The following is a 14,508-nucleotide window of genomic DNA, read 5'->3' on the forward strand; positions in this document are numbered from 1 at the left end:
TATTTAATTTACTGGCACATATCTCCTATTAATGAATGCTGAGATTGCACAATGAGGAAAAAGAGATGTTGCTATAGGTGTCTTTATACTTACAGTAACATATTTGGCCGTGATTATAAGTGTCTGTAAAACTTTCAAGAATCGTTCCTTGTCTACTTACACTAATGAGAACACCTGTTAAGTTTAGAGCTGCGCAGGCTTATTTGCATTGAATTCAGGTTTTTGCATACTGTACATCACTTTTTGAAACAATTAGATGTTTACAGAGAAATACAGCCAACAGAAGAACAGCAGCTTGAATGCCCTCCAGCCCAAGTCAGTGCTAATCCTGGTTTGTGTGAAAAGCAGAAACCTGCTGAATTATAATACCGACACGAATTCAGTGAGCAGTGAACAAAAGTGTACCTGCAAATCCTCTGATAGCAGATGTTTCTTGTGGGGATTGCTACCTGCTGTTGAATAAAGCATCTCTTAGAGATGAAACAGCACTACTGAATGGGATTTTCATTGTTTATTTACCATTTTCTTTTCATTCTGATAGTTTCTTTTCCCTCTTTTTTTTTTTTCCTCCTTTTTTTTTCCTGGTGACTCAGAACCTGTGTACTGAGCATGTAGAACATGCGGTCATTTTCCAAAATAGCTGCATATGTAATTTTACTAACTTGCCAAACGCCAATACACAAACACAGGATTCCTCCTACTGCTCGAGATCCAAACCACCCTCTCTACAGCAGAGGGTTTTGTGGCCTGGGGCAAGGAGGCAGGAGGTCCCTTTCTATAGAAACAGGTCTGCTGAAGGGTAAGTGCAATATCCTGCTGTGCCACGGCCATGCCAGCTATTGTTTTATAACAAAGTACAACATCAAAGTTGGTCCGTGATCTGTAGATTCACTCCACCAGCTGTGTCAAGTTCCTGAGTGGGGCAGGCAGGAAAATATACTTGTTATTATCTCCCCTTGCATGCAGGGAGCAAACTACACAGAACGTCTTGGGTTTGCCCCCTTCCATCCCTATTTGTATGTAACTATTAGGGAGAGCTAAGCAGGATGAAAAATGTTTTGAATAAGGCTGTTGCATCCATTTCAGAAAACAAAAAATTCCAACTACAACAACTGGAAATATTTCTATTTTAATGAGTTATTTAGTTCTTTAATAAAAATTAAGCTGATGAGATTTAGGGTAAAGATAGATGAATTTTGTAACCTAACCAAATTTTAGTTTTTGTGGAGTCACAACCTAGTTAGAAAGCTTTTATGGGTAATACAGGTCTTTACTGAGTACAGGAGAATATGGATATTTCAAAACAAAAAATCCTTGAATGGTCTGGGTTTGAAGGGAGATTAGAATCACTCTGTTCCAAACCCCTGCTATGAGCAGGGACACCTTGCACTAGAGCAGGTTGCTCAGAGCTCCATCCAACCTGGCCTTGAACACTTCCAGGGATGGGGTATCAATGGAATTCCCAAAAAACCAGTAGGCTATAAAACTCTCTGACCCAGTTCTGATATTTATTTAGTCTGTAAATGATATTGTCCTAAGTAATAAGCAACATCACAATACAGATAGTATGGAGACAGTTTATTTCTAAGCATAATATCACTTAACTTTTGAAACTAGAGATTCTTATATTTTGAAAAAAAAAAAAATTTATGTCTCCAAATCATTGTGATAGCCTCAGACCAGTTTTCAAGCATTGGAGGATTCTTGGATTTTTTATTTAGACATTCTGGAACTACACTGACAGCACTGGAACTGCACTGGCCTTTAAATTTATCAACTCTCTATGTGGTACTGTAGTAATGACAGCAGGTTACTCAAAATGTTATTTAAAAATATCACATAACCAAAATATTTAATATCTCTTCATAATAGGTGTCTAAGGGGAGCTTTTCTAGGAAGGGGGGATATAGCTCAGAACTTGGGGAATTTCTTACAATAACTGATTTTGGTCAGCCAGAGGTCATTGGGTGAAAAACTACAGAAACATTTGACTATGTAGCTCACAAGCAAGAGAACCTACTCGGATCAACCCTGTAATTTTAAAAAATACAGTGAAATTAGCAAAGAAACACTAAAAGAATCACATACCTCTTTTCTAGGTCTGAGTTTCTGGTGTGCACTGGGATATACCAAACACCAAATATTAGAAGCAAGTAAATTATTTTAAACAAACAGTTTTTGCAAGTATCAGATTTTTTTAAACCATGTAGGCGTTTCTCATGTATTAGAACATGATTTACACTTTGACATCTGTCAGTCAAGCTTCTGGCTATCACACTGGACAATCTGGAGGGGCACACCACAATGTGATGTGGCATGCAGAAAATCTGAAAAACTCTACTTTTCCAAAATAAAAATCCACCTTCTAGTTTTAAATAGAGAGAATGATTGCAAAATATTTGGCTATAAATACTGTGAAGATTGAGGCTGGGTAATCAATAACGTTTGTGGTTGAATTACCCACTGATAACAAGTAATTTCCTGCTATACTTGAGGGGAATTGGGAAGTGGATTTGAGGAATTTGGCAGACTCTCTTCTCTCTTTTCTAAATACGCTGTATCTAAAAGCCTGATATTCTTTTCTATTGCAAGCTTTTGGATGGTGCAGTATAGGACAATGTGGGTTTGGGGTGACAGCTCATTCAGGAACTTTGGGCTCTAAATATAAGGGAAGCTAAAAATCCACAAAATTGTCAAGGCCAGGAATGGCTGGGAATTTGGGGTTCAGCTCCTCTATGCCACAATCATAAGGCCATATTTATCTGAACCCCTTCAACACCATTATTTTTACTCCATGTCTTGTTTTTAATAAATGCACAGTACACATGGCAAGGAAATGGAGTGGTTTAAAACACACCATGGCCTCCTAGTCCAAAGGTGCCACCTTTACACATTAATTCAAGCACTGTGGATGGTGTGCCAAGAGACTTGTGGTTAGCCAGCAACCCAAAAAGCAGACCCAGAAGGGCAATAACCAGGGAATCTCCCCATGGGCCCCTGGCCCACATGTTCCTTGCCCTCCTCACCAAGTTGTCAGAAATTCTGGGTGCATTATCACTCTCCTCAAACTCAGCATCACATGACAACTCAAAAGCAACATCCAGCCAGTAACATGGACATTAAACTGTGAGGCAAAAGAGAAAGTCTTAAGGAAACTGGAATTTAAGACCTGAGTTTCTACAAGTGTTATATTTCCCTGTCTTATAAGCCATGACCTAACCCTTGCGCTGTTCTGCTGCCGCTAAGATAATTAAGAATGCTATCAGATTCTTGGTTCTGACAAAGGAAACCCATAAGCTACTTCCCAGAGATTTGGGGTACTAACTCACTAAACCAGAGCTGGGAGAGCTGACTCTATTACTTGTGTCTATGAGCAGAGACATGTAAGTGAGTTTGAACTATAAACAGAACCAATTACATTAACATTTCCCAACGCTTTCAAGAATCAGACTTGAAGCTTTTATTTGTTTCGCAAAAACCGTGATCCGCTATGCTAATAAGTCTAAAAATTGATTAAAAGAAAAACATTCAAAGCAGAACCTGGCAGTAGAGCTTCTTATGTGCTTCCCTTTCATCTGCTGGAACAGGGTAGCCCTGATTCAGCAAGGTACTTCATTAAGCAATAGGCAACGTGCAGAATCTGAGTGCTTGAGCTGTTTGCAGTCACAAGAGTGAAATGAGCAAATCAGCCTGAGCAAAAAATAGCAGAAAAGTTATATTTATTCACAGAGTGAATATTTCAGGGAACAAAAGATATGTTAGTGACAGTCAGTAAGAGCTGCATGTAAATTAACAGCAGAACCACAAGCAACAAAGTTAGCTGTCATTTGTAAGGGTAACAGCAAAAGCAAGCTGCACCTTCCAACCCAACTGAGAGGAGACAATACCTCATCAAGGATTTAGAGAGGGGAAAAACCCAAAAAATAATTACAAAAAAAAACCCCACCACCTATTGGTTCCTTCATTATTAGGAGCAAACCCACACTAGTAACCTTATATACCTACTTGGAGAACACAGCACCAGGAAAGAAATATGATTTTTTTTTTCAACTTTGGTGATATTAGTAAAAACACAGCCAGATTACCTTGAAAATAATGAGGGAAAAATAATAACTTGGTAAGAAATTGTACCTAGCTTTCAGCTAAACTCATATTGCCAACAATCCCCACAACTCACTCTTTTCTTTATGAGAACAGATGAACTGATTCTCTATCACAGCCAAGCTCATAATGTCTGAGATTAACTAGAAGTCACTCACTTAGAGAATGACCTTACAAAGAATTAAGCCATAAATTAGATACTGCCAGAACTTGAGAAATAAAAGAAGAAAAAATTGCTGCGAGTTTTTAGGTGTTGAGAAATTCAATTATACCATTTCATCTCTTATTGAAATGCAAACCCACAGGCTGAAAGCACAGAAACACACCATAGCTAAACAAAGTAGTGAGAAATACTGAAATAGGTGAATATTTATCAAAGCCCTCACTTAACAAAGAAGGAGCACTGATATCCATGCTATTTGGAAAGCTGCTTTTATCGAGGGAGGGAACAGGATCTCAGTTTCACGCTTAACTCCGAACGATAACTCATTCCCGCTTCTCGCTGCTTGTGCTCGATGACAGGTCATTCACCTCACTACTGTCATGCGTTACAAAAATTAGCAACCAAGCAAATGAATCTAGATCAGATCCTATGTTTGAACTTGCTCATTTGCCTCCATGCTCTATTTCCTACTAGAAACCCGTTTGCTGCATCACAGGACCAACTTCACAGCCGACACGGAGCAAGAGAGCCGGAGAACCTTGTGAATTTTCCCAATGTATCAGACTTACAGAAACACCTGTGCTAAATAACTTTCTGCTGAGCTACTGTGAAAAGCTGCAGTGTTAAATAGCAATCACAGTTTCTGATTTTTCACTGAGCTGGTTACTCTTCTGCTAGAGTCCTCTGAGCTGTCATGTGGGGCGTGAATGGTCCCCATTTTAATCTGATTTCCTTTCTCGTTATTCAAATTGTTAAAGTCATAAATTTCTTTATTTATCTTGAAGTATCATTATATCAATACAATGGGAGTTGAGCAGCAGCTGATAAAGTTGAAAAAAAATCTGTTTATAAATGCCTTTCATTGCTGAATTGAAACTGTTCATTCACTGACTACTTGAAGAGGGGTTGAGAAAAATATGAGGCATTTGATTTGATACAGGTTTAAAAATGTTATTTCTCTTTAAAAATATCCCAAATACAGTATGTAAAAAGATGAATACTATAAAATTAAATAAACTTAGAAAGTTGCTGCTGATCCACCCCTTATTAAGGACAGCAGCATTTGTGTAAGGAACGGCTCTGATTTCCATTTTACAAGAAAACTATACCCTTAAATCTATGCAAGCAGTTAAAAAAGATGCATTTGCATGGATACAGAGCTCATTATAGGCTTTAAGTGTGCTAATGATTAGATGGAAAACTTGTTCAAACAAATTATTGATTTGGGTACTGAAGATCTGAGAGATAATAAAGCTCTGCAAGCAGGTAGGGAAAGTTGCACTTTGGGAAGCACTTCCCAAAGCAGTAAATAATAACAGCCCCAGGTCTGGGAGCAAATATCAAATACCTGCACATCCCTTCACACCTCGGGGGGAGAAGAAAGTAAAACTACTATGCTGTCACTCATGACGAGATTTAAAAAAAAGGATTCACCTGTCATATTTTTAACCCATTCACACATGCTTGCTGCCTACACAAACCACTCTGCAGTTCTTCCGTTGCAAGAAAAGCAAAGGAAAGAAGTAACTGAGCCGTTGCTAATATTGATTTATCTTTAGGGACGTCTCCATCACCATGAGTAGAAGACTGGAGATACGTGTAGACGCTCCACTCAAGCTGGAATGCACCTAAACCAGCCAAATCTTTGGAAACTGGGAGAGAAAAAAAACAAAGTCACGGAAAATTTACTTCTTCTGCTTTCAACCAAAATTTTAAGTAATCTCTGATTTTCCCCAAGCTCCAGGCAAGCGTGTGCACAGCTCATCGTATTTAAATGAAGCTCCCACAACATTTTGTGGCAACATGGTATTTTGTGGGAGCGAATGCAAAACACAGCAGCAGCACCACTGTAAACTTTGAAACATTTCAGAGAATATCAAGCCCCAACTGCGCTGCCAATATAGTTTTAAGTCAACGTAGCGAGTTAAATTATGCAAGCAACCGTTTCTCACACGAGTAGTTCCAATGGCTTCAGACAAGGGTGATATCTGCGATCAAAGGGGATGCTAAAAAAGTATAAAAAAGAGTATTTTCCAGTGCAAAGGAGGTTGCAACACCAGACTCGTGTTTAGGTAGGTTTGCCCGCACTCTCGCGATCCTCATTTCCTACATGAACTGTGTTTCAAATCTATAATTCATATAAAGTGAGAATTTCAGTGTTTTTCTTGCACTAAACAGCCTATTGTGAATGGCTCCAGGACAACTCCCCCAGCCAGGTAATTTAAACTGCAGAAAAGATAGGCAGAGACGTTATTTTCAACAAGGTCCCAAGGTGGCTTTCAATTCAGAAAAACAATTGACTGATGTTTCTGTGTTTGCTGCCAGGAAGCTCTATGTAGTATTTCTAGAGCTTTTTCTCTACTCTACCCAACATGTGGGCTCAGTGTCAAGCTGTGAGTTTGTAAATCTTTTTCAGCACTTACCAGAGCTCAACATGAATTATGGTATTGCCAAATCTGCTTTATGCAGCTTTTTTTACACGAGAAGAAAATGTACGATTTTATGGTCAAAAAGAAACATCTACATGCTTGCAGTGGGAAAATGCAATCAGTTGGGATTGAACCCCAGGAAAAAAATATTTCCCCCTAAGCCCGCTTCTTTATTGCCTTCAAACTTTGGAAACTTCTGGGCTGCCAAGCTTTCCTTGGTACACGTGGTTTTACTCTGTACCTTTATTAACTATGTTAGCTAAGATTTTATTAACTAAGACTTTATTAACTAAGCTTTTATTAACTTAATGCCTATTGGAAAAATTCCCACTAGTTTTGTGGATGATTCGCCCTAAAACATGTGTTATTTTTTGAATAAAATACCTTCCTTTTTGTTGAGGACAGTGAGCCCAGGAGGTAAATCAGCCCTTTTGTTGAGGGCTAATAAACTTTGTGCGTGTGCATGTGTGTGCGTGTCTGAGTGACTTAATACCATTATAATAATATTATATGGCAGGCAAAAATATAATGAAAATGATAATTTGCCAAAAAGATTTAAAAAACACTGAGGTGTTACCTATCAAAAGTTCTCCTTCTGTCTATGATACAGCACAGATTGCAATCGTGACAGTAAATCTGGTGCTATTGTTAATGCCATGGCACTTTGGTTTTTGGCTTGCTTCAGTCCAATCTGTGACATGCTTGTGAATATCTTTCTTCTGTTCTGTCTGTATGGCATATGGATTTCTGGGATACAACGTCAGACCTATCCACATAACAAGTGTTCAGAGCACCTTATCATTTTAAAAAGCCAATTACTCAAAAAGACAAATGTGAAATGTTTCACATTTAATGATGAGCAAATCTGCAAAACAAATGCAATTTTGCTTCATTTGAAAAAGTTTAGTTTAACTGTAAATATTGCAATGGAGTCCCTAGCAATACACACCACGGGTAGGGACAGGCTCATTTTATGCATATTGTACATCATCACTGTCACTTAAATCTGCAAGATTTTCCATGCTAAGTTGTTTTAAATAAATAGAAAGAAATGAGATACAAAAGAGTGAAATATATGCTTCTGAATAGACTGTAAAAATGTCACTGCTAGCACTGAGCATTGGACACTTAAAAAAAAAATATTTTGAAAGTCTCTCCCAAAAAAACGAAAACTGCATATGTCTACAGAGGTAAAGGTCAGTAATGAAACAATTAACAGCAAAAATACCAATCCATTTTTTAGAAATATTTGTCAATATATAAAGAATGTTTTGTACTGCACAGAAGTGCTCAATTAATCCTGGTTTAGTGGCCGTATGTCAGATTCCCAGACTGAAATGATGTCAGCTGAAGAACTTAAATACACACAGGTTCAAAAGCAAGATTGTGTATAGACTTCAGGACGGCAGAAATTGCTGCTTTTTGCTGCAGTACTAATACAGCTCATGATTCAATTAAATTCTTAAAAATGTGCATAATATACATGCTGGACCACTGCATTCAAAATACAGTGCAGTAGATTATTTTTTTTAAATCAGGCTATATGTGGATATTTATGCCTCCATGTCTGAAAAATCTATAGGCACACACAGACCTGCCACTGGTACAGATAATTTAATGCTTGTCAGTTATCCAAATTGTAGGTACTGGGCATCAGGGAAAAAATTAAAATGGTTATTGTTAATATGGGAGCATATTGGGCTAAAAGGCAGGGAGAACAGTGATATTAGTGGGAGTATTTGACTCAGCAAGACAAATGGATTTATATACAATATTTAAAATACATGGGAAACATATAAACAGATTTTTAATATTGGATATTTTTGTGAGTAATTTGATTTTTAAACCCCTTGCACTAAACTGAGAACATTAGTAACAAAATACTATACAACACGGGAAACTGAATGCAGCTGGCACTGGTAATTTTAGAAGAAACTAATCTTGATATTTATAACATCATGTAGCAAGCGGAACAGTTTTACCAGGCTGGGAATGTTGAAATACAAAAAAGTTCACCTTTCAGCTATTGTGCTTTAGTTCTACTGCACTGGGGAAAAAAAAAAAAAATCAGAAATCAGCTGCTGCAGTGCAAATATTAAGAAAGTTTATTATGATATATAGTCACGGAGATACCTTTTTTAAACCGCCTGTGCATGCATTGTATTGTATATTAAATTTTTTGTAATACAGCTCAGGGACTTTATATGTACAGCTGAAAAATCAGTTCATAAATTATATTTAGAAAGCCAGAAAATATGCTGAGCTACAACATTAGATAAGAACCTTGTTTTAAGTACATTCCTATTAGTGTTTTTTTAAGCTTTTGATTTAGCTTTTGATGTTTTTACCTGTAGAATGCCAGATATAATGATTTAGTGACTAAAACATTAAAAAAAGTATTTCCCCCTGAATCCTGGAAATAGCTGTAGTAAAAATTTCCCCAAATAATTTTTGCTATTTCTTCACATCACAGAGCATAAGTGTACATTTAAACCTGTAAGAGAATGTAATTGAGCTCACAATTTCATTATGGTATTTAGTTTCTAAAATTTTGGATTGTAGGGGGGAAATAAACATTCATAAAACATAACACACCAAGCCATTTCATAAATTAAGCTGTATAGTGTATTTAAATCCTTGTGATTTACATCAGAGGTTAATTTTTACCAGTATCTTTAATGTTCAGGAGTAATGAAGACAGAGGAATAGATGGTTTTAAAATGTAGGACTTTACCAAGTGCAGAGATCTGAATTTGCAGGGAGCTGTGCAGGCTTTTAGCCTGCTTTTATAGTACGTGTTTTTGTTTTTCTGCTTCTCCCTTGCACACCCACTCACCAACTTCAGCGCTGCGCTGCAGATTTGAATGAAGTGAAAAGCTCAATGGGTAATTGTCAAAATACTTTCATTTCTCCCACTTTCACACAAGAACCAAATAAAGCCAGGAGAGTCTCCCGCTTCCCACAAACACCCAGAAATCGGCAGCATTCCACCTGGAGCTGCCGCAGAGCACAGCTGAACCTCCCAGATCACAATCTCCCTTTTTTTTTTTTTAATCCCAGAAATACACCTTGAAAGCAAACGCATTTCTCTCGAGTTTCGGGAGCTGGTATCAGAATTGCGCACCACCTAGCTCATGCAAAAATCTGTTTATACACGTTCTCTCTCTCTCTCTCTGCCGGTATTACAGAAAAGAAATGTCAGTAATAATCAAGCGAGGGTGCTGAATTAAAATCTGAAATCGCTAACAAACCGATCTGTACAAAAGTGTCAGTGTTAAGATTTCCAGACTGGGGGTTGTGCGACAGAACGAGGAGCTCAGACAGAAGAAAACAGCTCTCCACTCCAGTACTTTCACCCCGTTAATCTCACATGTGCTTTGCCACGGATTTCTTGCTATTTTATTTTTAACCTCTGCTACCTTGTGGAAAGTGGGCTATTCTGAGGGTGCTCGCAAGCAAAGCTCTGATTTTACAGATGGATGTAAAGCACTGTTAAATGAGAGCTTTAAGAAGGACTTTTTCAATTTACTTTGAGCTTAAGCTGAAGTGGTTTAATCACAGCTTGTACACATCTTCTTAAAAATTGTTCTAAGGCAGGGGAGAAGTAATAATCGTGTAGGAAATCATCGCGACAGCTGCTGGCTCCCATGATCCCATTTACACTTTTAACATCACTAATGAAAACCTATCTGGGCAATACCTGTGTCAGAGAGGTGTCAGGTGGTCATTTGGCACAAGAGAATAGAAAGGAATTAGAGCAGCATTTTGAAAATGACTCACTTTTTTTTTTTTTTTTCCTTGTGTGTAGAGGGGTTGGTGGGGGATTTTTTTGGTTTTTCTTTTTTTCTTTTCTTTTTTTTTTTTTTTTGCACCTGTTATTCTAAAATTTCTTTCAGTTACATTTCAAAACACTACAGTTGGGATCTCCTTGCCAACCTGAGATGGCATAAGCCTGGGTAACAGAACAAAATGTGAGAAGGTCCTTCTGTCTTTAACGCCTGTTCACCAATGAATCAGCCTCCAATTAATCTGTTTCTTCAGTAGGAGTTTAATAAAAGTCAAGCACACACATGTTCAGTCTTGTTTAGTATTAAAGCTGTGTTAACATTATCTGCCTAGCCAGGTCAAAAATCTTATATAATTAAATGCCAGAAACCATTTCAGAATTTTAAGGGCTTTACAATTTTTCTGTAAGTAATTGATTATGCAAGGCAGGGTAGTTTAAATTTAAAACAGGATAGTGATGAGTGTGATGTCACTTTTCATTAGATATTTCAGAAAAGTTTGTTTCATGGCCAAAGTACACTTAAAACCCTACTTATTAGAAATACTATTTTGCATTTTTATGAACTAGGGGAAAAAAAAGATCAGCAAGCCATATTTCCTTTCTACATCATGAAGCAGAAACTGGGTAGCTTGAGCACATCCCGAATTTCCACACTGTCAGGCAGGCTATCCCTAAAATCACAGTCTACGTTTTGCCCCATTCAGCTGTGCCTCTAACTTGGCTTGGAAAAGCAAGGTATTATAATACCAGTATTATACTGCATTGCCTCCTGGCAAAGTGAACCTGACCATAAAAAGAGTTAAAAACCAGAGTCTTGAGTCAGAACACACCTATGGCCCAACAGAGGCAAAGAATTTCCTTGGAGATATGTGAAGAAAGTCCAATCTCCAAATAAATATAAGCTCTCTATATTGATTAAAGTTTTTCTTTTCTCCATCTAAGCATGGCTATGATTTCTGACTGACAAAAAGAAAAGGCTGAGAGAGAAATAAAAACCAGGGGAAAAAAAAAAAGCCCCAACATATTAACAACAAACATGTTGCTATGAAAGTGTGGAGCATGTCTCAAACTCTGTCCATAAAATCCACTCTTCATATCCCAGTCAGCAGCACTGAAGCCACTGTTTCCAAAGAAAGTTACAAGCAATTTAGTTCCTGCTGCCACCAAATGTTCAGCACAAATTGTGGTTCCAGGCACTGCGCAGCATCCTCAGTCCTCTCGCAGTCACTTTCCGTGCCTGACAGCAGAGAGGTAATCCAAGCTTTTCCCCTGCTCCATCCCCCTTTGAAAGCTTCCCTTTTTCTCTTTTCCCTTCCCACAGCTGAAAACCAGATGCACTTCAGAGCTCTCCACACACCTCTCCATTGTCCCCAGCACCAAACAAACCGTGGCATACTCCGATGACATAATGCAATGCATCACATAGATGACAATGTACAGCCATGTGGAGACAAAGGAGGAATTAGAAAAGTCTTAAGAATAGAAGTTCAAAGAAAGTCGTAGCTCAAGATACCAATAATGCCAGGTATAAGGAGAAAGAAAAAAAATGAAAATTTGAACTTTTGTGTTTAAATAGATTGGCTCGTAACATTAAGTTAGGCATCTTCATTAGTTTAAAGCATAGTAAAAGTACAGGGGGAAAATGGGTTAAAAAAGGAATCTGAATCATGAGAGAAGGGGAAACAAAACAAACCAAAAAAGCTATTAAAAATAGAGCTACAGAAAACTAGGGATGCTTATAGCAACGGAGGACAGCCAGCTTTGGATAAACAAAGACAATTTTGGAAGTGGCACAGTAAAAATAGGTCAGTACTACATATAAGTAGAAATTAATATGATGGAAATGGTTTAACAAGCCAATATACTGTACTCTGTACAGTGCCACGATCATTAAGCTGGTGAATGGGTGCTAATGTGGTAGGAGGAAAGCAATGCATAAAAAGTCAAATCAATACAGCAAGAACGCACCAGCATGAGAGCAGAAATAAAGACAATCTGAACCAACAGTGCACTTACTATAGTTGCTCAATAAAATAAAATCAATATACAGGTAACAGAACAAGCAGTGTAGTCACAGTGGGCTGAAATACAGTCAGGTATCATTTTAACAAAAATGTGCACAAAACTCAGGTCATTCAGTGTCAGTGGAGTCAAAGTGGCTGAGGAATGCACAGGATGAAACAACAGAGCACTGCACCAATAAAGCAAACAATGACACAAAAACATCAGACAGATAAAATAAAGGGAAGCAACCCTGAAAGCTCCTTCAGCTGGGCAAGCCTATGCCCAGTGACTTTAAAATATACAAGTTTCTGTTACTTTTTATTAAAAACATGATTAGACTAATAATTTTCAATTCCCATGACATGGACATCTGGTAGTCGTGACTAATGGAAAAAAGGCAGATGTCAAAGAACTTTAATTATGACCTCAAATGACTCTTAATATTCTGTTATTTGGTTTGTACTAACAGAAAATGAAGTACAGCAGTCTTAAGATGTGAGCAAATGAGACCTTTGCACACACTGCTTTAATACTGGGCTTTACACACCTAAAACCAGCTCCTCTGTGCTTATACTGGCCACTGATAAAACCTTTTACTTGAAATTTCCAGATTAAAATCATACTGCAATTTTTCTCTTCCTAATTTTTTCTGCACTCATTTAGTTGCATTGCAATAAACCATTTTCCAGTGTGTTTTAAAGGTAAATAGATTTAAAAGGAAAAGTAAAGCACTGGTTTTCAATTAGTGATCATTAAAATATAAAATTATTACTGTAAAAAAAAAATACATGAGTTGGATGTTGTGTCTGCTTGACACAAGGACATCTGGAGATCTGGGCAGTGCATTCACTGGGGTGATATGTGAACTTTACTTTAGGATTAGAACAAAAATGGCAGCCTCATAAATGTCTACACCATCCTTTGGAGGATCACAGGCAACCTCCCAGACTACAGCGATAAAAAGTTGCAGTTACAGGGCACATTTTGAGAGCAGGGAAAGAAACTGTCACTTAAGGACTGTAACTCCAAATTTTGGGCTGAAAACATTTTTTTTTTCTTTATAGAGATTTGAAAATATACGTAAGCCCGAGTACAAATATTGCCCTACTGTGTGGGTGGCTTTGCCATGTGGAGGCATGGCCAAGTCACCAAGGAAAGCCTGAATGTCTCACACCTCTGGCACCTTTTTTCATGGAATTCAAACAAATTTCCTATCAGGAATGCTATCAGCATGTTACAATCCCCTCGTCTCAGGGACCTGGGCACTAGAGGAGTGAGCAGCCACTCCATGGAGCAGGGATGCTCAGAGCAGTCTCCATCAGCACATGGTGACGGAGCGGGGAGCTCTGAATTAAAGGAATTGACCCAAACACAGTGAGGACATAAATAAAGCTCATGGTGCCTCTCAGGCCTCAGCTCTGACGGCAGATCTTTGCACCAGCTCTTTCCAAGGCTCAGCAGCCACCGCTGCCTAAATTATATCCTGACAAGTCCTGACCACCAGGGTTAAAAAGACGCATCCATAAAGGATGGCATCCCCTCAGTGGGATGGCACGAGGACACAAACGCTCATACCTTACCCAAGAATCACCCGGCTGCGACTCAACAAAGGTAACATATTTCACTACAGTTAATTATCCTGGTTTATCCCAAGAAACCAGGTTTTAGGCTGTAATCTGTGAGGAAATCTGCTGTTCTAGTCCTAAATCCTCCCCTCAGCCTGGCGATTATCAGCTACATTTTTGTACAGGAGGGAATTAATGCCACATACCGCCTAAGCAGCTTTGAAGTCAAAAAGGCCCAGACCTGTAATAACTTTTGCGCCGCGTTATTGATTGCGGGGGAAGCGAGAGCCCGCGGTCACTGCCGGATCCAGGGGTCCCAGTTCCCTCCTTCCCCCCAGCAAACCCCACCAACATCCCTGGGCAGGGGACCCCGGGTACCTGCCAGCACTGGAACAGATGTAACAAGCTGGAAATACAATGCAACCTGATTTTCCCATCTAGCACCAATCAATATAGCTT

At 38.5% G+C, this 14,508-nt stretch overlaps 1 protein-coding gene across 2 annotated transcripts in view; it reads right to left on the bottom strand.

The window, feature by feature from the left end:
- ARHGAP15 (Rho GTPase activating protein 15) overlaps positions 1-14,508 on the bottom strand; it is a 324,980-nt gene that overhangs the window by 165,895 nt on the left and 144,577 nt on the right. The gene's annotated exons all lie outside the window — the stretch shown is intronic.

Source organism: Pyrgilauda ruficollis, unplaced genomic scaffold (genome assembly GCF_017590135.1).
Source record: "Pyrgilauda ruficollis isolate IOZ18807 unplaced genomic scaffold, ASM1759013v1 scaffold3, whole genome shotgun sequence".
Classification (NCBI taxonomy): domain Eukaryota; kingdom Metazoa; phylum Chordata; class Aves; order Passeriformes; family Passeridae; genus Pyrgilauda; species Pyrgilauda ruficollis.